Below are 22,885 nucleotides of genomic sequence, written 5' to 3'. Positions count from 1 at the left end.
GATGTCATGACAGCTGATATAGCCCAAGTGGAATTTTCCAACTTATATGAACCAGAGACGGTTAGACTATCGATTCCCTCAGGTCTGGTGTCAAATGCTATCTGGATGGCTAAATTTGAATTATTTAATTTAGGGTTCATTATTCAACAAGATCCTATGAACACCTTCTCAGGCAAGATTAGTAAACCCACAATAGAAAAATATGTTTTGATCTGTCACTATTCAGCTTCACAATTTCCCGGTCTAGCTTATCAGGCCTAACTACCTGGTCTTGCTAATCTGCTAAAAGTCCAAAAACCTGAAATATCAAGTGACATTAAATTTGCCAGTTGGAAAACCTGTGTAAACGCCCACCTCACAAGCTCATTGGAAAATCGACTGAACGAATGTGGCATACTTGCATTCCAGGACACTTGGTTACTAGATACCCCCACATGGAATGATCATAGTATATTGTTACTTTCCGCAATTGCTGGGGTAAAAGGCCGACCTATGTCTGGCCTTATGGTGGCTGTAAAAATAAGTACAGGCTTTACCATTCAATCGTGGGTGACACGAAACAACTTCCTGCAGCTTGTTAGGATTTATCAACACAAGCATGTGTTAGCACTAATAAACATCTATAGAAACCCAACTGGCATATCTGACGTCAAGTTTTATCAAGACCTTAAAAATATACTGGATTTAGTAGGCTTAGATTGTCATGTCACCAATATCATCCTAGCAGGAGATTTGAATCTACGCTGTCTTGATGAAACATCAAACTGTAGAATCAATTCCTTCAAGTGGACTTGCTTAATGACAGAAAGTGGCTTTGTTATGACAAACGGATCACTACCCAGTGATCTACCACTTCAAGCTACATGGTCTAGAGGATCTTCATAAAGCATAATTGACTTTGTATTCGTAGACAAATATCTACACAATCAAGCAAGTAGATTTGAGGTGATTGAACAAATGTGTAGTGATTATAAAATATTAATGCTGACCTGGAATTGGAATTCTGGAGACCGATCTGTACCTCGAAACTATAGACCAATCTCATTACTGGATGTAATGGGGAAAATCTTTGCACGCTTTGTGTTGCGAGAGTTTAACTTATGGACCAAACAAACATCTAAGCGAGATCCACATCAGACGGGTTTCGTCGCCGGAATGGGCAATGCCATCAATCTCATGTCTTTGTATGCCATCAAACATCAACACCACATCTCAAAACAACCATTATAGCTGGCATACATTGATCTACATGCTGCCATTGACTCTGTTTCACGAGAGCTGCTGATTAGTAAGTTACAGAAAGCAGAATGTCCTGAAACCATCATGGACATTATATATGAACTGCATACTAACACTACAATGCAGGTCACATTGAATAATGAAGGATTGCTCTCCACGCCTATACAGGTTGCGAGAGGTCTGAGGCAAGGTTGCATCCTTGTCTCAGCCCTTTTCAACTTTTTTTTGCATGATGTACCTGAGATTTTTCCGAATGTTGATACTGATACTCCAAGATTGGCCCGAGAGAAAGTGCCGACATTACTATATGCCGATTATTTAATTTTAATCTCAAAAACCCTGATTGGTTTACAAAATTCTTTGCATGCTCTGTCAACTTATATGAAAATCAATCAGCTTACAATCAATATCTCAAAAACTAAGATCATGATTTGTAATCCGCCTAAAAAGAGGGTGAATAGACACAAGTGGAAATTACAAGACTCAGAGCTCCAAGTGGTCTCACAGTACACTTACCTGGGCATGCAAATTGATAATCAAAAACTTAACAGAGCTCACTTAGAGCTTATGGAATCACGCCTTACAACAGCTATCTCTCAAACTAAACTGATATTACACAAATATGGTAAATTGTCATTATCTTCGGCTGTAACATATTACAACTAGAAAACTACTGCGGTGCTCCTCTATGGCTTGGAAACATGGTTTAATTTAAAAAATAACATCCTACAAAGACTAGAAGGGAAATACTGGAGATCAGTTTTAAATTTGCCAAAATGTTAACCGATAGCGTTGATACGCTATGAGATTAGCCTACTTTCTTTGATGATTAAATACCAATGGCCCCAGTGCGCCTTATTGAGAAAATGCATCTTGGCAAATACTCTGAACACTTTGCTCTCGTCCCTCTCTTGTTACATCTTAAAATCTGACTATGCATTTGCGATCAAATGGAAAAGTGCAGTTTTCAACAGAATGGCAGCGGCAGATCTTCCATTACATGTTTTATTGGAGGATCCAGAGAGAGCCAAGGAAAAACTATACCTGTACAACTGGATAAAAACACGAGGCCAATGTTGCTTATATAAAGATTTCAGAGAGAATCCCTTTTCGAGTAAAATATTTGGGGTATATGAACCTTACTTGACTCGCTATCCCTCAGTAGCGCTTCGCTCAGCCTTTTTACGCTTTAGATTTAATCTATGGCCAACTAGAGCGGCAATGGTTAAATGTAAATTGCTTAGTAGCTCATTTGAATTCTGTCATTTTTGTAAAAGTGCAGATCAGAGAGAAACTCTATGACACATTATTTTAGAGTGTTACAAAATCGCTGAGAAAGGAGAATTGTACCTAACCAAATATTATATATATTTTAACACTTTGATGATGAAAGATGGAACTTACTTTTCTCAACTTTTCTCAACTGATCGCATGGCAATCTGCATTGCAATCAAGAATTTCTTGGAAGCAGTACTTGGAGTGTAACCAACCTTGTTAATATTGCGCTGAAACTCAACAAGGTAACACGCTGAGTATTTTTGAAAACTTGGACTACAGCTTGACTTTTTAGTTGGTAACTAAACTGCTTATGTTATTTTATGAAAATTGTTGTTTTAAACATTGATGCAAAGTTTTCCTTCTTTTATTCTGTTGTAGATAAATTGTTTTATATTCCAATTTTGTGTAAAACTTGGAAATTTGTAATGTATAAAACATTTTATTGTAAAGTTGATTTATCAGCTAAGAACAATAAAAAAAAAACAAGAACATTTTAAAGTACCAAGTCAGAAATGGTGACATTGGGCCTCATTAGGACCCTGGCGCTAAGTGTTTAATGGCGCTGTAAAAGGCTGCGGCGCCGTTAAACACTTAGCACCTTACTACGAGGTCCCTTTGCGGGACCCGACCTGAACGGCTGGTGTAGACCAGCCGTTAAAGTAGGGACCCACAAAGGGACCTTGGTGCTAAGTACGGTACCGCAATTTGCGGTACCGTACTTAGCGCCTTCCCCATTCCCATAGAGCCCTATGGGGCGAAAATGGGAATGGGGAAGGGCCATGTTTCAATGGGGAATTACTGCCCCGCCAAACCTGGAATGGGGCGGTAATTCCCCATTGAACCATGGCGGACCCGTTACAACACCGGCACCAACCATGGTGCTAATAGCGCCATGGTTTAGCGCCGGTGTTGTAATGAGGGCCATTGTATTAGAAAAGCCTTTTCTTCCTGAAGAGAGATAATCATATGGAAGTGAGCTTTGACATACAGAACCTGCAGAAAGGTTTTGAACTGTGTTGTGGGACATTGACCAACTTTTAAAACCTACTGAAGAGAGATCCAAGTCATCGGGCCAGACAGGAGCAAAGGACAGAAGCTATTGCGCCAGCATCCCTTTTTTAGTTATATTTGCTTACGTGGTAGGGACTTGTTTGATAATAGAATTTAGACTAAGAGCCATTTCTTTTGGACTTTGATGAGCACCCTTATCTTTTAGTTTGTTAAGCAGGGAACTTTCCTCATAGCTAAAGGGCGAGACAGGTATTTTCTTTTTATTTAAATAAAGCATCTTTAACATGGCACATCTTAGTCCAAGTCCTTCCTCTGGTTCACCACAGCCCATACCGCAAGAAGATCAAGCTCCATGATCAACTGAATGCTAGATCAATGGAGCTAGAATGAACAGTTATAGACTGAATCAAGGGTTAATGTTGATCGTGATAGAATAACACTCACCAGGAAAGGGAATATAGAAAAAGAAACTGAAAAAAATGCCAGAAATGATGGACAATTGGGGGATCGTAAGTAAATCGAACTTGGACATAAAACAAAGTATCAGCAATTGGAGTATGTATATTGTGCTCCACCGGGGAAACAAATTCAGAAAACAATGACATGGAGAGAAGCCCACATACTGTACAGTACACTAATTAAGTCCTTTGTGCCCATGGTTTTGAGAGTAATGCATACAAATAACTGATGGAAGCCCTCACAGAGGACCTTGCCAACCTCCACCTCACATGGACTGAACACCCCCAACCAAACTGCAACTCTGTACTGGAAGCACTCAATGCCATCCTCTCGGCCTCCATTGACCGACATATGCCTCTGAAACAATGCACCTGCAAACTGAAACTGTCACATACCCTGGTACACACAAGAACTCAACCTCAGCAAAAGAGTCATGAGGAAACAAGAGAAAACCTGGCGCTGCTCCAGGACCACATCCAACCTGGCACTCCCCAAGGATCTCTGTGCAACCTGCCGACAACTCATGAACACAGCCAAGGCCTCCTACTAGCAGAACACCATAGCAGAAGCGGACTACAAAAGCATAGCCCTCTTCAAGGCGTTTAAGCACTGGGTCAACCCGCTACTCGAACCTGCCATACCACACTCCATCAAAAGATCCATCTCCTTCAACACCTTCATCTACAAAAATCATCAAGATTCACGAGCACATAGACACCAACTCTGCATCCACAGACCCACCTCACATCCCTCCTCTCGAAATCCCCACTCCCTGGACAGCATTCAAGACAATGGGCCTCATTACACCATAGGCGGTAGACATGGCGCTATTAGCGCCATGGCTACTCCCTTACCGCTTTCCGGGTCCGTGTTCCCGGAATAGGGACTTACCAGGTCATTCCGACCTTGAAGGACCCGGTAAATCCCCATTCCGGGAACCATTCCCCATTCCCATTTGAGCCCCCATAGGGCTCAATGGGAATGGGGATGGAGCTAATAACGGGCCCTTAACGGGCCTTTCCATAATGCCGCTAAGGGACCTCGTAGTAGGGCGGTAAGGGATTACCGGCACCGGTGCCCTTACTGGTGGCGGTATTCCCTTACCACCTACCGTGTAATGAGGCCCAATCTCTACAAAGTACCTGGTAGAAACCCTGGCTGCCCTCAAAGCTGCATCATATACAGCCGACATCCTCCGAGCATCCATCCTCAAGACCCACCCAGCAGAAGCTCTCCTTCCCTACTTGGAGATAGTCAACAGCTCCCTAACTCAAGACACCTTCCCATCAACCCTAAAGACAAGACACATCCTCCCTCTAATAAAGAAACCCACTCTGGATCGCAAAAACGTAGGTAACTATCACCCCATCACCCATCTTTCCTCCCTAGGTAAGATCATCAAGAAAGAAGTAGCTGCACAACTGCAGCAACACATTCACACCAACAATATCCTCCAAATCTACCAATCCGGTTTCAGACCCAGATGCAGCATGGAGACGGCAACCATACAGGTGTTTGATGATGCCCTCAACATCCTTGATGATAGCCATCCCTGTCTCATGGTTCTACTTGACCTCTCGGACGCTTTCGACACAGTAGACCACAAGTTACTCACAGGCACCCTACATTGGGACATGGGGAGCAGCGACCTTGTCCTACACTGGTTCAAGTCCTCACTCGTCAACCACTAGCAGTTTTTTCTAGATCGCCAATGCTACCCATCACATGTGGAGTCCCACAGGGTTCCATCCTCTCCCCAGTGATCTTCATTCTATACATGGAGCAGCTGGGAGCCCTCCTAGCCACACACAACAGCCACATCCACCAATTTGCCAATGACACACATCTATACCTTAAGATCAACTCCATCAAGGACATCCATAAACCCAAAACCTGCCTCTCTGTGATCCAGTCTTGGATGTGCAGTGCATACTTGAAGCTCAACCCCTCCAATACCGAATTCTTACTCCTCCCCAACAAGACTGAACACCCAGACATACAGACCTGGCTGTCAAACATGTCCCTGGCGGCTTCACACCTGAGCTCGGCTCCTGCGCCAAGCCCCTCGGGTTCAACATCGACAAACACCTCTCCTTCAAGACACACATCGCTAAGAAAACTCCAAAAGCTTGGTATCCGCTCTCCATCGTGTAGAAAGTCAAGCCCTTCCACCCTCTGGACAGCTTTAGACCTGCTGTTCAAGCACTGGTCCTATCCCACCTGCATGGGCGCAATGCCTTCCTCGAAGGCCTCCTGGCATACTCCCTTGTGCCCCTGAGAAGTGTGCGACACACAGTTGCAGGCCTCATTAAGGGTCTACGTAGATAGAACAACATCACCCCGGCCATCCCATCGACCTTTACTGGCTCCCACTGCACGCACAAAACACCTTCAGGTCTTGCTGCATCATCCATACGGTAGTAACCCATAAATCACCCAGCTGCCTCATGGAGAAACTCAGCATCTCTGGTGGACAGTGCACCACCAGAATCCAGGACATGTGCAGACTTGAAATCCACCACTGCAAAAAGGAAAGGACCAGAAAACCAGGCTCTTCTGCCTAAGCCCCAAGACTATCGTACCTCCTTACAATCAGCATTAGACTCGCCCCCACGCTCCTACAATTCAGAAAAGAACTCATGACCCACATCTTCAAGGAGTCTCTCCTCCTCAACACTGAGACCATCACATCGCCCCCCAAGCTATCTGATTCTGTAGATGCCCTATGTCCCGCTCCTCCCCACCACACTTTACAGCTGTACCCCTCTCTGTGCGCCTCTGTATCCTACCCCCTCTGTATATCTGTTCTGTTGTTACCTCTGAAAAGCACTCCATCATGCATGTGTACTATTGTACCCCTCTGTAAAGTGCTCCGCTACTTCTCGAAGCTAGGTTGGCGGTCGAAGAAAAACGCTAATAAAAGAAACACGTCTAAGAAGCCTAAAATGAGATGGAGTGTCTGAAACTGAAAAAACTCCATCTGGAATTACAGGACGTTAGCAATACTAAGACAGTAGGAACGTTTAGGAAAGACTAGGGACGCATTGTGCTGTAATAAAGGAATTCCAAGACAGGCAAATGTCTTAATTATGAAGGCATCAGACGATAGAAATTCCCTCAAATTCTGGAACTACATATGATACCGACTAGGGACAAGAAAGAACCAAATGTATGGAAAAAGTAATGTTTGAAGATCTTCCATCTCCTGTTGAACACGGGGACTCAGATATCAGCAGATGTATTCCAGGGAGGAATACCTGATGAGATTGTCAGTAGCCCAAAAATGAGTTAGGAGTCAAGTCTTCAAAACTGCTTTAAAAAGAGGATCTTGACAGAGGCAATAAAAAAGAAGAGTGGGGACAAAGGGCTATGATAGAGCATGGCAAAACCAGAATTAATTAGGTTCTTAGCAGATTGTTGGGTGCCAGATCTCAGGTCCAGTTTTCTGACCCTTCTAAAGACTTGCCTTTCCCCAAAACATGGAAAAAATAACCTTGTGGTACCACTGTATAGGAATGTTCCATCATGCATCCCTATTTCTTTCAGGCCAATAATACAAATCAACATTGATTGCACGCCCCGTACCAATGTGGTTCTAAAGAAACTAAGAAATTGGACTGATTATTGCAGTATCATGGCATACAGAAGTTTTCACTATGACCTTTTCACAATTGACCCCATTTTTGTATTGTTGCACATTACATCACTTTGAAGAAAGGGATGCTCAATGGATCCTTTTTTGACCAAACAAGTGTACTCAACATTTTAAGCTGGTTAATCTATTGGATAAAGTAAAGGAAATGCATATGGACCCGCAACTGCTCCTGGACATCCAAAACCTGCACACTCCACAACCACCGAAGTCAGATCTTCTAGAAAAGTAAATGATGTCTTAAATTCGTAACATCTGTGGGCCTCAACTAAAGATGTCTCTTGGCACCAAGCATTTTTTCACTTACTGTAAAGAAGACCAAAAAGTCAGGAAGATCAACAAAGATGTCCCAAATAGGGATCCTAGAGGGGATGTTGCTCCTCTGTGAGGACAATTCGATTATTATTGCCAGGACTCCAAATGCTCCAGGAGTGTTACTCAGTGAAACAGAGAGATACTGAATAAACGTCGGTAGAACAATATTACGGGCAAATCAAATGGTGGATAATGCCTGGGAAAAACGTCATGAATGCTAGCCGCCAAGGTCTAAAGTTAGAAATTGTGCTTAGCCGGGTCTAATTCCACTGGAGGCGACAACAACAATTAAACTGATTCTCAAAACATCTGAAAATAGGCAGAGAGAGAAAACAAACGTACGAAAATGTGATATTTAATGTGGTGTGTAAGGTGGGTGGTGGAGGAATGGATGTGTATGTGTGGGGAGGGGATCGTCATAATGTATTTTTGCACATTTGTACAGTTGAACAGTTGTTCTATTGCATACAGGCTTTTATTTCGCTCCACGTTCCTTCCAAGATATCAAATCCCATCCTTAGCCTCGTCGGTGGGAGAAGCTGCCCTGCGAATATTATTATTGCCTGGGGACTAATGCATATTGATGAAATTAAGAATAAAATGACCTAGAAGCGTGCCACTCGTGCACCCTCCTCCACAAGAGTCTGCAGGACACCCATAAGGATTGTCAAACAAAGAAAAGTGCACAAGCACACATATTAGTTTGCAGGGCCAGCAGAAGTCAGGATGGAGTCGGAAATCAGACTGAGAAGAGAATCCAAGAGGGCCTGGAAGCCTCAGGGCGAGCTGACATGAGAGGGCAGCTGTCACAGTACTTCCAAGACTGCTGGAATACATTTTGTGGTCTTGGCGAGCAGGGCTGCAGCGCAGTCCACTATGCCTTCCAAGCCACCTGGGGAGTTAGTAGTTCACACAAGTCTTGCCAATCAGTGGACTTGCTCGCAAATTCTACATTCAAGTATGTATGTGTGAATGTAGATGATTATTCGGACAAGTCTATCTAGAAAGCCAATGACCAATTAAGATGAGTAGAACAGTGGTGGGAAAGAATCATCATTCTGGTTTTTGGTCCTCATTACTCAGTGAAGGGTAATTTTTTAGTGAATACCAGTCATTACAGATCTTTCCTGACTCACAGGAGGGAGGGAGCGAGCCTAATGTGGCAGGAAGGTTGTTCCAGAGCATGGGAGCATAGCAGGAGAATGCTTGTTTTCTGATAGTCTTCTTGCACTTCTTAGATTCCTGTACGGTGATATCTTGGAAACTGGTGTTACACTGACCTGCTGAGGTTGTGATCTTTTCAGCTAAGTATGATGGTTTCTTAGAAAATAGAACTGTGTAGGTAATGCAGGCTGTCTTAAAGGTGATGCAAGCGTGGCGTGGTAACCAGGGTAGTTACTTGAGAGTGGTATTAATGAGGATTAATTTCTTCAATCCTGAAATAAGGCTTGCTGTTGCATGCTGGACAGTTTATAGGGGGTCCATTGTAATGGTTGGGACACCTGCCAGGAGGCCAGTGTCACTATTCAGGTGGGAAAGCACTAGGGCCTGGATTATAGACCTAAGGCCTGAGGTGGGGAGGAAGGGTTTGATTTGGCCGAGGAGTGGAAGCCAGTACTATGCTGTTTGTGTCTTCTTGGCAATGTGCGCTTTCAAGGAGAGGTTGTAATCAATGGTGAATCTAGGGTTCAGTTGGAGGGTTGAAGCCAGTGGGGTGTATCTGTCAGCCGTTTTGAACTAGGATGCATTTGGTGGTGTCACTGAGGAGGATAAACTCTGTTTTGGTAGGGCTGAGTTTCAAGTAGGCACTTGACATCCAGGATTGAATAGTGAAGAGGCAGTGTTTAAATTGGCGAATGTGGTTGAGGCACTTGACCTTCAGGTACTGATGTGTGAAACCAACATACTGGTAGATTTTGAGGTTGATTTCAGCCAAGAGGCCCCACAGTAACTCCATCTAGATGTTGAACATGACAGGGGAGAGGATGTAGTCGCATTGGACTCTGCAGGTCACTGGGCATTACTGGGATCTGCAGATGCCCATCTGGATGAGCTGGTGTGTTTTGGTGAGGTAGGAGTCAAACCAATGAAGATCTGTGGCATTATATCCCAAACGGGAGAAAACAGTTTTGAGTAGCACTTTGAGGTTGACCATGGTGAATGTGGCAGAGCTGTCAAGCAGGACCTAGAGGCATGGGTTAACCATGTCTATGACAACGGCCTCATCGATGACCCAGATGGTGCTGTATCATGGTCAGAAGCTAAACTGGTATACTTGAAGCATGGTGTGTTGGATGTACGTTTTGTGTAGTTGGAGTTTAATGGCTTCTTGAAGACTTTCCCAATAAAGGGTAGATGAGTGATGGGGCAGTAGTTTGCCAGGTCATCTGGGTCGAGCGTCAGCTTCTTTAGTTGGGGTAGGATATGTTCAGTTTTCAATGTGTTAGGGAAGATGCCTTGCATGAGTGAGGCGTTCATAGTGTGAAGGAGAGGCATGATATCCTTTCTTGTGATACTCTTCAGTATGGAGGCTGGAATTATATTGTACTTGTTGGGTGTGGCCTTGAGTAAAGCTGTCAGGGTTGCCTTGTGACTTGCCCACGGCGGGTAGATGAAGAATTCTACCCAACAATGTAACCCTGTGTATGAATATAAAAACCAATACCAATAGATCTATTATTTGGAAGAATGAACCCAAATGCGAGCCGGAAAGGAAAAGGCTCATTAACAACAGCCTCTTTCTTTATGTATACAAAACAAGAGTATATCTAAATTGGCGCCAAACTCAATTCTGATATTATACGCAGTGGATAACACCGTAACGGCTGGCAATACAGGATAGAATCAACAGTAGTATGAGGAAGTCTTGCAGTATCTGCAGAGTGACAAGGAAGATAAATGCAAAATGCAAAATGGTATGAGAGATCAGAAGATGACGACATGAAGAGGGATGGGTCCTTACCGTGTGTTTGAGATGAACCAGCACTTGATAACAACAACAAGATGGAATACGCTACTTAGGTAAGATCCGGAAGCATCAACAACGTGATAGGAATATTCCTGATGGAACACAAATGTATAGAGGCCAGGAAGTTCCTTGTAGAACCTGACGGCACGAGGACGCTCACAATCACCACTCCAGGTACCAGGAAGTCTCGAGTCCGTACCGGGATGATCGAGAGAGAGGAGCTTCCAGATTTACTCGGTAGCGTGAACAACCGGTAAGTATCCGAATTACTGGCAGTCCGTTGTGCAATCCGAGTCGGTAACAGGCGGAGCAGTTCCAATCCACAAACAAGAGACGTCAGCAGTCCGTTGAGCAATCTGAGTCGGTAACAGGCGGAGCAGTTCCAATCCACAAACAAGAGACGTAAGCAGTCATTTGAAGAGTTCCGGGTTGATAACGGGAGGTCAGGTAAGTAACAGGAAAGAGCAGGAAAACAGCAAGATCAATAGGACAAAGTAAGGGTCAGGAATATCAAGGCAGCAGAATGCCAGAGGTAACTCTTAGCAGATAAGGATCAGGCAAAAACAAAGTCCAATAACAGGCCAGAGATCAGGAAACCAGAAATCATAGAAGTCTAAACACAGAACATAGCGCACTTCAGCCAAAATCAGAAGCATTGGCTAAATGGCAAGGAGGAGTTTTAAAGCCGTGAAGTCACGTGATTGAACGTGCGTGTGACGACATATTGCATCAATGTTTATGCCCTAGTCTCCATGGCAACTGCCATCGTGATTTAAAGGGCGCAGGTTTCCTGATAGCTGTGTATGTCAAGAGACGTATACTATGGGCCTCATTACGAGTTTGGAGGCAGCCATGGTGCTACTAGCACCATGGCTGCCTCCAAACCGGGCTCCATTACCGGGTTCCTTCAATAAGGAATAACCGGATCATTCCAACATTGGAGGACCCAGTTATGCCTCCTTGAAGGAACCATTCACCATTCCCATTTGAGCCCCCATAGGGCTCAATGGGAATGGGGAGGGAGGTAAGAACGGGCACATTCCAAATGGCTCGTTATTACCTCCCTCTTCCCCTCGTGGGACCCGGAAAAGACATCTGGTCCGGGTCCCGCAAAGGGAACCTCCAAAACAGTGCTCACGTAATGAAGGGTGCCGGTCCCGTACCGGCACCCTTCATTACGTGAGCGCCAGGGTCGTAATGAGGCCCTATGCCTTGAAGCACTATACTTCCTCTGATTAGAAAAAGGCAACACTCGTGCTTGCGTGAACACTTTCGAGGCATTGCAAGGTTTACTCGTAAGAGAACATGACGGAAGAGTGGATGAACCACAGGGAATCCTGAAAGAATGCCTCCACATGCACAAAGACCAAAAATCCTGCAACAATGCAGGGGCATGTATATGGGCGAGAAGTTCCGAGGTCCGATCCTCTGGACAGTAACCCTTCCAGTCAACAAGAAACAGCCACACACCTTGCGACACTTTGGTATCGGGATCTGCTGAACTTCATAATCATCCCAACACAACACTGGAAGGGGATGCTTAAGGGCTACGAACCTAGTCTCCCCCTGCTTGGGCTTAAGAAGGGAAACGTGGAAAACAGAATGAACGTTCCACGAATCAGGAAGCTTCAGAAGAACGGCCACCGGGTTGACATCAGTAATAATAAAAGAACCCGTAAAACAAGCAACAATGACTTTCTACCCAGAAAACATAGATGTTTGGTGGACAACCAAACCTTCATACCCTTCTCATACAAGGGCGACTTCACCCGATGAGTATCAGCAACATTCTTCCTGCTACGCTGGGCATTCAATAGATGAAATCTAATACCAGCTTGTAGTTTGGCAAGGGATTGGACACAAGACTGAGCTGCAGGCTTACTTGAAGATGTTACAAGTGGCAGAGGCAGGGTGCATGGATGATGTCCATACAAAGCAAAAAACGGTGGCACTATGTAACGAGTTATTGTAAGCGAACTCTGCCATAGGTAATAGCGACAACCAATACCCCTGATGGTGGAGCAAGAAACATCTCAAATACTGCTCCAATGTAGCATTCACACGCTCTGTCTGCCCGTCAGTTTGTGGATGGTAAAGACTTGAATACCTGTCTTCAATGCCCAAGGTAGAGGTCACGGCCCACCAAAAGTGAGACGTGAATAGTGAACCACGATCAGTGATAATGATGCTTGGTAGACCAAAGCGCCTGAAGACCTAGGTGTTGAACAATTCTGCCAACATGGGGGCTGATGGTAAACCCTGACAAGGAACAAACAAGGCAGACTTAGTCAAATAATCGATCACAACCCAAATGGTATCATATCCTCGAATAGGAGGCAGGTCTACAATGAAATCCATGGATATCATGGTCCAGGGAATCTTAGGAACTGGTAAAGGTTGTAGCAATCCCATGGGTTTGGCATTCAAAACTTTACCCTGGGCACATACTGCACAAGAAGCGATGTATCGATTGATATCCGCTGACGTATTCGGGCACCAGCACCATCTGCGTAGTAGTTCTAGGGTTGACCGAGTACCTGGGTGTGCCGAGAACTTGGAGTCATGACACCACTGCAAGGCCAATGTGCAGGTTTCCTCAGTGGGCAGATGAACCTGTTCTCGAACGTAGGGCAGTGAATGAAAAATATGGATATCATCCTTCTTGATGGTCTGTGGGTGTTTCTCCACCCAAGTAAGCAGGAGAGACTTCAGAGATGAATTCACTGTACAACCACATACAACTTGATGGGGAAGCAAGAGAGAATTCTGACCAGCACACGGAGTGGGATCCCCAGGTATGCGAGACAATGCATCTGCTTTAGTGTGCCTAGACCCAGGACGATAAGTAATCGTGAAATTGAATGCAGAAAAGAATTCGTGCCAACGTGCAAGTCTGGCTGTTGTACACTTCACGGACTGTAAGGCCACTCAATTGCAGTGGTTAGTATATACCTGGACTGGGATCGAAGCACCAAGTAAGTGGTGTCGCCAAACAACAAAGGAGTCCCGAACGGCTAAAAGCTCTCTCTCAGTGATAGTATAGTTTTGTTCATGGAGATTGAGCTTTCTTGAGTGATAAGCCACAGGATGAAGTTCCTGCGTGTCTGGACAATGTCGTGGTAATACGGCACCCAGGGCAGTATCTGATGCATCAGCCTCGACCACAAATGGTTGTGATGAATCAGGGTGTTGTAACACTGGACCTGTTGCAAAAGCAGGCTTTAGTGCATTGAAAGCAGTATTAGCAGCGGAGTTCCACACAAACCACTTTTTCGCTACTAGTGAGAGCTGTAAGAGGTACAGCATTTTCAGAAAATGACTTCACAAAACGCCTATAAAAAATGGCAAAGCCAAGGAACGATTGTAAGGCTTTTAGATCCTTTGGAACTGGCCAATCAAGAACTGCACTAACTTTGGCAGTGCTCATTCGTATTCCGAAGTGAGTAATCTCATAACCAAGAAATTCAACAGAAGAAACATGGAATATACACTTCTCCATCTTTGCGTATAAAGCATTTTCCCGTAGAAGTTCTAAGACGAAACGTACATGTTGCAAGCGGTGTTCCTATGAATCAGAATAGATCAATATATCGGGCCTCATTACGACCCAGGCGCTAAGTGGTTAACGGCACCGTAAAAGGCTGCGGCGCCGTTAACCACTTAGCGCCTAATTACGAGGTCCCTTTGCGGGACCCGACCTTAACGGCTGGTCTAGACCAGCCGTTAAAGTAGGGACCCGCAAAGGGACCTTCGCGGTAAGTATGGTACCGCAATTTGCGGTACCGTACTTAGCGCCTTCTTCATTCCCATTATGCCCTATGGGGCAAAAATGGGAATGGGGAAGGGCCATGGGGAAATGGGGAAATACCGCCCCGCCAACCTTGGAATGGGGCGGTATTTCCCCATTTCACCATGGCGGACACGTTACGATACCGGCACCAACCATGGTGCTAATAGCGGTATCGTAATGAGGGCCATCATCTAAATAAATGATGAGAAATCTATCCAACATGTCCCTGAAAATATCATTAACAAAATGTTGAAATGTTGCAGGAGCATTACTTAAGCCGAACGGCATAACACAATACTCGAAGAGGCCATACTTGGGGCATCATCACGAGTTTGGCGGTAACTCTTAAATCCGGTGGTAGCGCTGTTACCACCAGATTTAAGGGTCTGCCAAATCAGGGCTTCAGCGGATTTCTCCCCAGCTCTCAGAGCTGGGGGGAAATCCGCCGAAAATTCGGGCTCATACCGCCGGCGGTATGAGCGTGAAATTTCCCCATTGAGCCCAATGGGGAATGGGGCATTCCCGAATGGGCTCAATGGGGAATGGGGATTTCCAAATCCGCCAAACGCATGATCCGGCGCTAAATAGCGCCGGTGGGTTTGGAGGTAGGGCAGATAGCGCCCACGCTATTAGCGCTGGCGTTACCGCCCAACTCGTGATGAGGCCCTTGGTCTTGAACGCAGTTTTCCACTCATCCCCCTCTCTAATCCTCCCCAGGTTATAGGCTCCTCGTAGATCCAGCTTGGTGAACATTTTCGATGAACCTAGCTGATCGAGAAGTAGAGAGATTAGAGGAATGGGGTACTGGTTACAGATGGTAATGGCGTTCAAGGCATGATAGTCTATGCAAGGCTGTAAATCCCCTTCCTTTTTGGGTACAAAAAAACTGTGGGGAAGCTGCTGGAGAGTGAGATTGATGTATGAAACCAGAATTCAATGATTTGTCAATATATTCTTTAAGAATAACATCCTCCTTTTGTGTGAGGGAATATATGCGACCTGCCGGAATCTTGGCTCCAGGCACTAAATCAATGGGGCAGTCGTATGGTCGGTGTGGTGGAAGAGACTCGGCACCTTTAGCATCAAATACATCCATATAGCTTGTGTATTCTCTTGGCAATAGAGTGGTCATGATGGCCCCTACCGAGGATGTAACCTTCAACAGTGACCGACAAGGTGTACTTAGTGCAGTAACAGAAGAAAAACACAAGGCCTCACAGTGAGAAAACACAAAATCCACTTCTCCTGATCTCCAATCCACAACTGGATTGTGACATCTCAGCCATGGTAATCCCAGGATCAACCTGTATTGTGGGGCAGCAATGAGATCAAAACACAAGGATTCTTTATGGCCACTGTTAGTACCCATAGTTAAACCAACCGTTTTTTCCGTAACTAAACCAGAAAGTAATGTAGTACCACCCACGGCATTGACCAACTCTGGCTGAGACTTGGATATCACAGTGATGCCTAATTTCTGAGCAAAAGCATCGTCAATATAGTTGCCAGTAGCTCCTGAATCGAGCACTGCATCTATAAACCATTCATGATTAGGAGGGCAAGAGCAGCGGGTTGAAATGAAAAATGGTTTTGAAGTCAAGGAGTCAAGAGGTGCTGGGCACGATAGTTCGACCCCTTCTACTGTCGAGCTTTGCATTTCCCTGCCGCTTTGGCTTCTTAATGCAAGCCTTCAAAAGATGTTCTGAGGACCACAGTAGAAACATAAATTGTTCCTTTTTTGTGACTCCCTTTCCTCAGCGGTCAAAGGACCCCACACCAATCTGCATAGGTTCTGGACCTCCGGAAACAGGAGCTGGGGAAGTCATGGCCAAAGGTACTAAGGGTCTCTTTTCCCCTTTCCTCTCTGCTCTCCTAGCATCAATTTGAAGCACCATATCAAGGAGTTCAGGAAATGAGGTAGGTATAATAGGTACAGTTGCCAAAGTGTCTTTTAAGGATTCAGACAATCCTTTATAGAACATGGAAGCTTTTTTATCTTCAGGCCAACCTGTCTCGGCTATGAGCTGATTAAATTTCGCCAAATATGCTAACAAGGATGAGTCACCTTGATGTAACCCCAAAAGTTCAAGATCCGATGCTTGAGTTTTATATCGAGTTTCAAATACCCGACTCATGGCTTCAATAAGGGCATCACAGTCGAACAACAATGGGCTTCCTTGTTCCAACAATGGATTAGCCCATGATGCTGCCGTCCCCCCTAGATGTGACAATAGAAAGGCAGCCTTAGTCGCAGAATCAGGAAAAGAGGATGGTCTACAGAGAAAATGCAAGCAACACTGATTCAAAGAAGTGTGCTACGTCCTGGGATCCTCACTGAACCTTTCTGGTTGGGCCAGAGGAAACTGAGCCGTCATATACACTGGTCCAGAAACCTGCCTAGGGGGGCCCAAAGCAGCACCCGAGGGTTGTGCCAACTCGGGAGCCGGTGGTCCAGTCGGTTGCATACCAGCTTGCAACTCGTCGATACGCTGCTGGGTAGAAGCATGGGCATCAGTCATATCCGCACATAACTCTGTGACCATTTACAAGATTTGTGCCAAGGGTTTGTTTGGGGCATGGTTAAGGCTTCTGATTATGTCAGGGTTGCCTTGTGACTTGCCCACGGTGTATAGACAAAGAATTTTACCCAACAATGTAACCCTGTGTATGGATATAAACACCAATACCAAGGGATCTATTATTTGGAAGAATGGACCCAAACGCGGACAGCAGATTTCCTAGAGCTGGAAAGGAAGGGGCACATTAACTACAGCCTATTTCTTTATGTATACAAAACAAGAGTATATCTAAATTGGCACCAACCTCAATTCTGATGTTATCCACTGTGTATACTGCCAGTACAGGATAGAATCAACAGTAGTATAAGGAGGTCTTGCAGTAAATGCAGAGTGACAAGAAAGATAAATGCAAAATGAGCAATGGTTTGAAAGATCAGAAGATAAAGACAGGAAGAGGAATGGGTCCTTACCGTGTGTTTGAGATGAACTAGCACTTGATAACAACAGCAAGATGGAATACGCTACTTACGTAAGATCCGGAAGCATCAACAAAGTGATAGGACTATTCCCGATGGAACGCAAACGTCTAGAGGCCAGGAAGTTCCTTGTAGAACCCGACAGCATGAGCATGCTCACAATCACCCCTCCAGGTACCAGGAAGTCTCTAGTTCGTACCGGGATGATCGAGAGAGAGGAGCTTCCGGACATACTGGGTAGCGTGAACAACCGGTAAGGATCCGAATTACTAGCAGTCCGTTGGGCAATCCGAGTCGGTAACAGGCGGAGCAGTTCCAATCCACAAACAAGAGACGTCAGCAGTCTGTTGAGCAATCCGAGTCGGCAACAGGCGGAGCAGTTCCAATCCACAAACAAGAGATGTAAGCAGTCCGTTGAATAATTCCGGGTTGATAACGGGAGGTCAGGTAAGTAACGGGAAGCAGCAGGAAAACAGCAAGATCAATAGGGCAAAGCAAGGGTCAGGAATATCAAGACAGCAGGATACCAGAAGTAACTCTTAGCTGGTAGGGATCATGCAAAAACAAAGTCCAGTAACAGGCCAGAGATCAGGAAACCAGGAATCATAGAAGTCTAAACACAGAAGCATTGGCTAAATTGCAAGAAGGAGTTTTAAAGCCATGAAGTCACGTGATAGAACGTGCGTGTGATAACGTATTGCCTCAATGTTTATGCCCTAGTCGCCACGGCAACCGCCACTGTGTTATAAAGGGCGCATTTTTCCCGACAGTCGTGTATGTCAAGAGATGTACACTATGTCTTAAGCACCATACTTCCTCCGATTATAAAAAGGCAGCACTCGTGCTTGCGTGAACACTTTAGAGACATTACAAGGTTTACTCGTAAGAGAACGTTTAAGAGTGGATGAACCACAGGGAATCCTGACAGACGCAAATGATGTTTGTGAATTTTCCTAGTGTTAAGGTCTTGAATTTTGACCTTATTTGGACATAGCATGGTGATATGGTGTCCATGGTGAGCATGGTCGTGTCATTGTGGCAAATAATCTTATTGATTTTGTCACTGAAGAAAATGTTGACCTCATTGCATCGCTCTGTGGATTCATGTACTGGGGAGCTAGTAGGGGATTGCTGCTGTGGTTTACAGCATTGAAGAGGGATCTGTCCTTGTTGGAGTCATCTCCTATGGATGCAGTCTATTAAGAGGATTGGGCTGAGAGGATGAGGGCCCTGTGGGCTGAGCACCTTCTCTTAGTTCCTGTGTGTACCAGTGTGCAGATGGATTGGTTGATTATTAGTTCATAGTTGCAATTGGTTTAGAAGGATCTTGATGTCCGATGAAAGAGTGAATGACGAAGCCAGGTTGGTGAGGTTTGCTTCCAAGGTTATGTTTTTGAATGATCATTGAGGTGTCATTGTTCATTTTAGTTGTTGTTTATGGGAGGGCTTTCAGTGCTGGAGCTAAATGGGTATTGCTGTGTGCTCATTCCAATGGAGTTGCATTTGTGGGAGGCCGTTGATATCTGGTGATGACGTCAATACAAGGTCAAGATTTGGTGTGGGTCATTTGAGTGATGAGTTATGTGATATGAAGGGTGTTCAGGAGATAATTAATTTTGGTTGCTTGCACCCCTGGCACAGTTAGGTCTCCTGGGTCTCATAGGATTACACTGATAGAATGGTTGAGAGTTGATGCACTGATGAGGTCAGTTAGAAGGTAGCAGAGGCTTTAATATTCAGTGGAGGTTAGTTAGAGAGCAGCTGTGGTATGGGACAATGGACAGTGACATGTCAGGTGCTCCATGGATTTGAAGGGTGAGGAATCCAGGTGCATGCATGTCCATGAAGTGCTTTGGAAGACTGTGAGGCTCTGCCAGGGTTCTCTGTAAGGTTGACATGATGCATGCTGTAGTCAGCATGGACATGGATGTACTAGATGTGGAAAGAGGTGGTGCTAAGCCACGTTTCTTTTATGAAAAGTGCATCTAAGTTGTGCATAGTGATAATATCAGCAATGTCTGCTGTGTGGAGTACAGAGGAGCGATCGTTGATGAGCATATGTATTTGGGTGTAGTAGGTTGATTGATTGTGAGTGGTGTGTTAATGAGGTTGTATGGGTTAGAACTGTGATGATGTGTGCTGAGTGTTTGCATGTGAGAGTAAGGGTGGGGATATAAATGACAAATAGTTAGTCAGGGTACCACGCCAGTATTAATGAAACTCGATTCAACCATATATACACAAAGTAGATTTATTTGCTGAAAAACACATGTCCTTAGGTACATGCAAAGTCATCGTAGGTTATTTTTAACCTTCTTAAGTGATCACCATCCAAATGGTGGCCCATGCTAGGCATAGCAACAATCAAACCAAAAACCAATTGACCAGTCTAGAAATACAGGTTATTATGTCCTTTATCTTATTATTGTCCAATATATCCTTAGTTATTTACAGTGTATTTAACATTCCATTGGTCATCATCCATCCTGACATTGTTACTACACAATTGTAGATGTCAACAACCATTGATTGATCTAACTTTGTCCCAAGTGGTGTAATTTTACATATGTTGTTAATGCATCATCATATTTCTTACACATTAGCTAGTGTTTTGAAACCTGTAAGGATAAGTTAAGTGGGGGGAAAGGTGAAAAGAAAAAGAAAGAAGAAGGATTTTAGGGAGGAAGCATGATAGATCTTTATGTATTGTCATGTATTGCTCCTTGATTAAGTTAACTATAGTTTCCAGGCATAGTTTAAAGCCAGTCTGAAGACATCGACAAAATCTCTAGGGTGGGGATAGCCTGAAGTTTATAAAGGGTGATGCACATGGTGGTAGTCTTCTGTGGGGCGTGTTGTTCCTGGCTACCAAGACCAAAATGGGATTGCAGAGGTTGAAACCCTTCGCCCTTTTGGCCCTTTACTCAGGACATCCGGGCAAGGGATGCCCTAGTGAAAAGTGTTCTTAAAGCAGGGAGGGGGAACAGCAACACAGTGGACGTTAAGGGAGGCAAGAAGCACTCATAGGAGTGTACTCCGGGGTCCTCCGATCCAAAATATAAAAATCTTGATAACAAAGGAGCACACCCCGGACAAGAAACAACGCTGTTTATTACAGCTCGGCGAGCACAAATCAAACAGAACAGTGCACTGGAACTGATTGAGAGCAGACATATGGGCATACAGTGAATATTAGTTTTATACTATGAAAACAATAGTCAAGGAATTAGAAACAGTTGTTGCTCAAACTCTTCATATTTTGTCATGGTTCGCAAGAAACGGATTGGTTAGACTACGTCATATCTTTAGAGCTAACGTATGTTAGTAGAACGTGATTGGAGCTAAGAGATAAACAGTATCCCAACTCATCGCTTCCCCATGTGGCGCCACCCCTCCCAGGAACAGTTTGCAATTAGTAAAATAACATTTGTGCTGACCACAAGAAATGTATTATACTGCCATTGGTCAGCACAATTGTAAAAAGAACACAAGACACCCTACTTCTCGTGAGAAGGGAGACATTCACATGTACCTGCCAGATATCAGCCTTTGCAAACCTTGCAGTGGATACTTCGAAGGCTGGCCACCTCCCAGGGACACAAAAATGTACTGTTTGATTGGTCCTCCCAGGAATGCCACTCTGTTCAGCTTCCCCTTTCCATAGCCACCTGCAGATAGGCACCCGCGGTCATGTGACAGGGTCTCTGGCCCAAGTCCACTTTCCCTCTACCCCCGAGTGCCTGCAGGATGGGCTTGCCTCCCTGTCATTACATTACCCAGTGTTGTCTTAACTGCTTCAATCTTCCTGTGACACACAGCTTGAGCTCCATTCCCCCACCCCTGGCCCATGGAACGTTTATCATGTGTTCAGAGTGGGGTTTCCTGGGCAGGACTCATTCTGGGGGCATTCCTGTTGAATGTGTTTACCTTGGATATTTTTTTCCCTTTCTTGTGCTAATCATACAAAGGTCCCCTTGGCCGATGGTAAACATGATGCATTCCTACTCCCGCATTTCCCTGTGAGGCCTTCTTTCATGGTGTGACTGTAGTAAGTTTACCCTTATTTTTCCCCCCTAGAAGCTGCCCCATCCCCCCTTGCTTCTTCTCAAAGGTGGTAGGTGCGCCTCCCTATCTGGTGCCAGATTAGCACCTTTAATACATTCACCCTTCGATCGATCTTTCAATCGACATCTCCTTCCCACTCATTTCCTCACCCTTTTCCTTGTGGACCCACACCCATGTGACCTTGTTCATGTCCCCTTCCACTTCACACCCTTCTAGGTATTTTCCAAATAATAGTATCTTTGTCCCATCAGGTGAGCACTCTGACCAAAAGGCCTCATAGTTTTCTAAGTCTTGTGGGGGTGCTGCAAAATTTAACTCCACATCGTCCTCACATTCATTCATGCTTGAAGGCTCCTCACCTAACACTTTGCTATGCTCAATTTTATTTGCTGACATTAAATAGTGAGCTTTTCTTTTGTGGCAATCGCACCCGCAGATGACCCATCGACCAATGCAGATGCCAACAAGCATCACAACAAGCAAGGGCACAGTTATTTTGAACATTGCTGCCAGACAATATGGGACCCAAGCAAATAATGCGCCCGCCCAGCCTGGTGCTTGATGTGATGCCTTGGTGGCAGCTGAGCATACGCTCTTGTCCCACAAGCCCCCCATGCGCTCATCACTGCAGCAGTCCCTTTTTGCCCTTTTTGCAATGCTGTGATCTAATCGTCCTCTTACAGCCAGTGTTCATCGCCAGCACAACGGTCCTGTTTGATCTGAAACATAAAGAATACTGTGTGGACTTGAATACTGTGTGGATTGGATACAAACAAGGAGCACTTGCTCCACAGATCGTACATTTAATGATAATCCCTTTGCCTTAAAACGCTATGGGGCAACTGAAAACTATCTAACCTTTTTACCTAACTCACGTCTGAGGAATGATTTTCTGCGCTTTCATCTAAATATCTGGTCTACACATGAAGTCCTGCACAAACGTAAAATCATATCAGTACGTGACTTGCCATGTTGATTCTGTAAAAATGTTCCTGAAACATTGAAACATTTATGCACCGAATGTGCAGTGCTGCTTCCTCAACGAATCTTGTTTTTTAAATCCCTTTTTATTGCATTGTAACAAGTGAGAAATTGTGGAAGCTACTTTTCCAT

Source organism: Ambystoma mexicanum, chromosome 10 (assembly GCF_040938575.1).
Source record: "Ambystoma mexicanum isolate Mex_15411 chromosome 10, UKY_AmexF1_1, whole genome shotgun sequence".
NCBI classification, from domain to species: domain Eukaryota; kingdom Metazoa; phylum Chordata; class Amphibia; order Caudata; family Ambystomatidae; genus Ambystoma; species Ambystoma mexicanum.
This window is presented reverse-complemented; position numbering follows the sequence as displayed.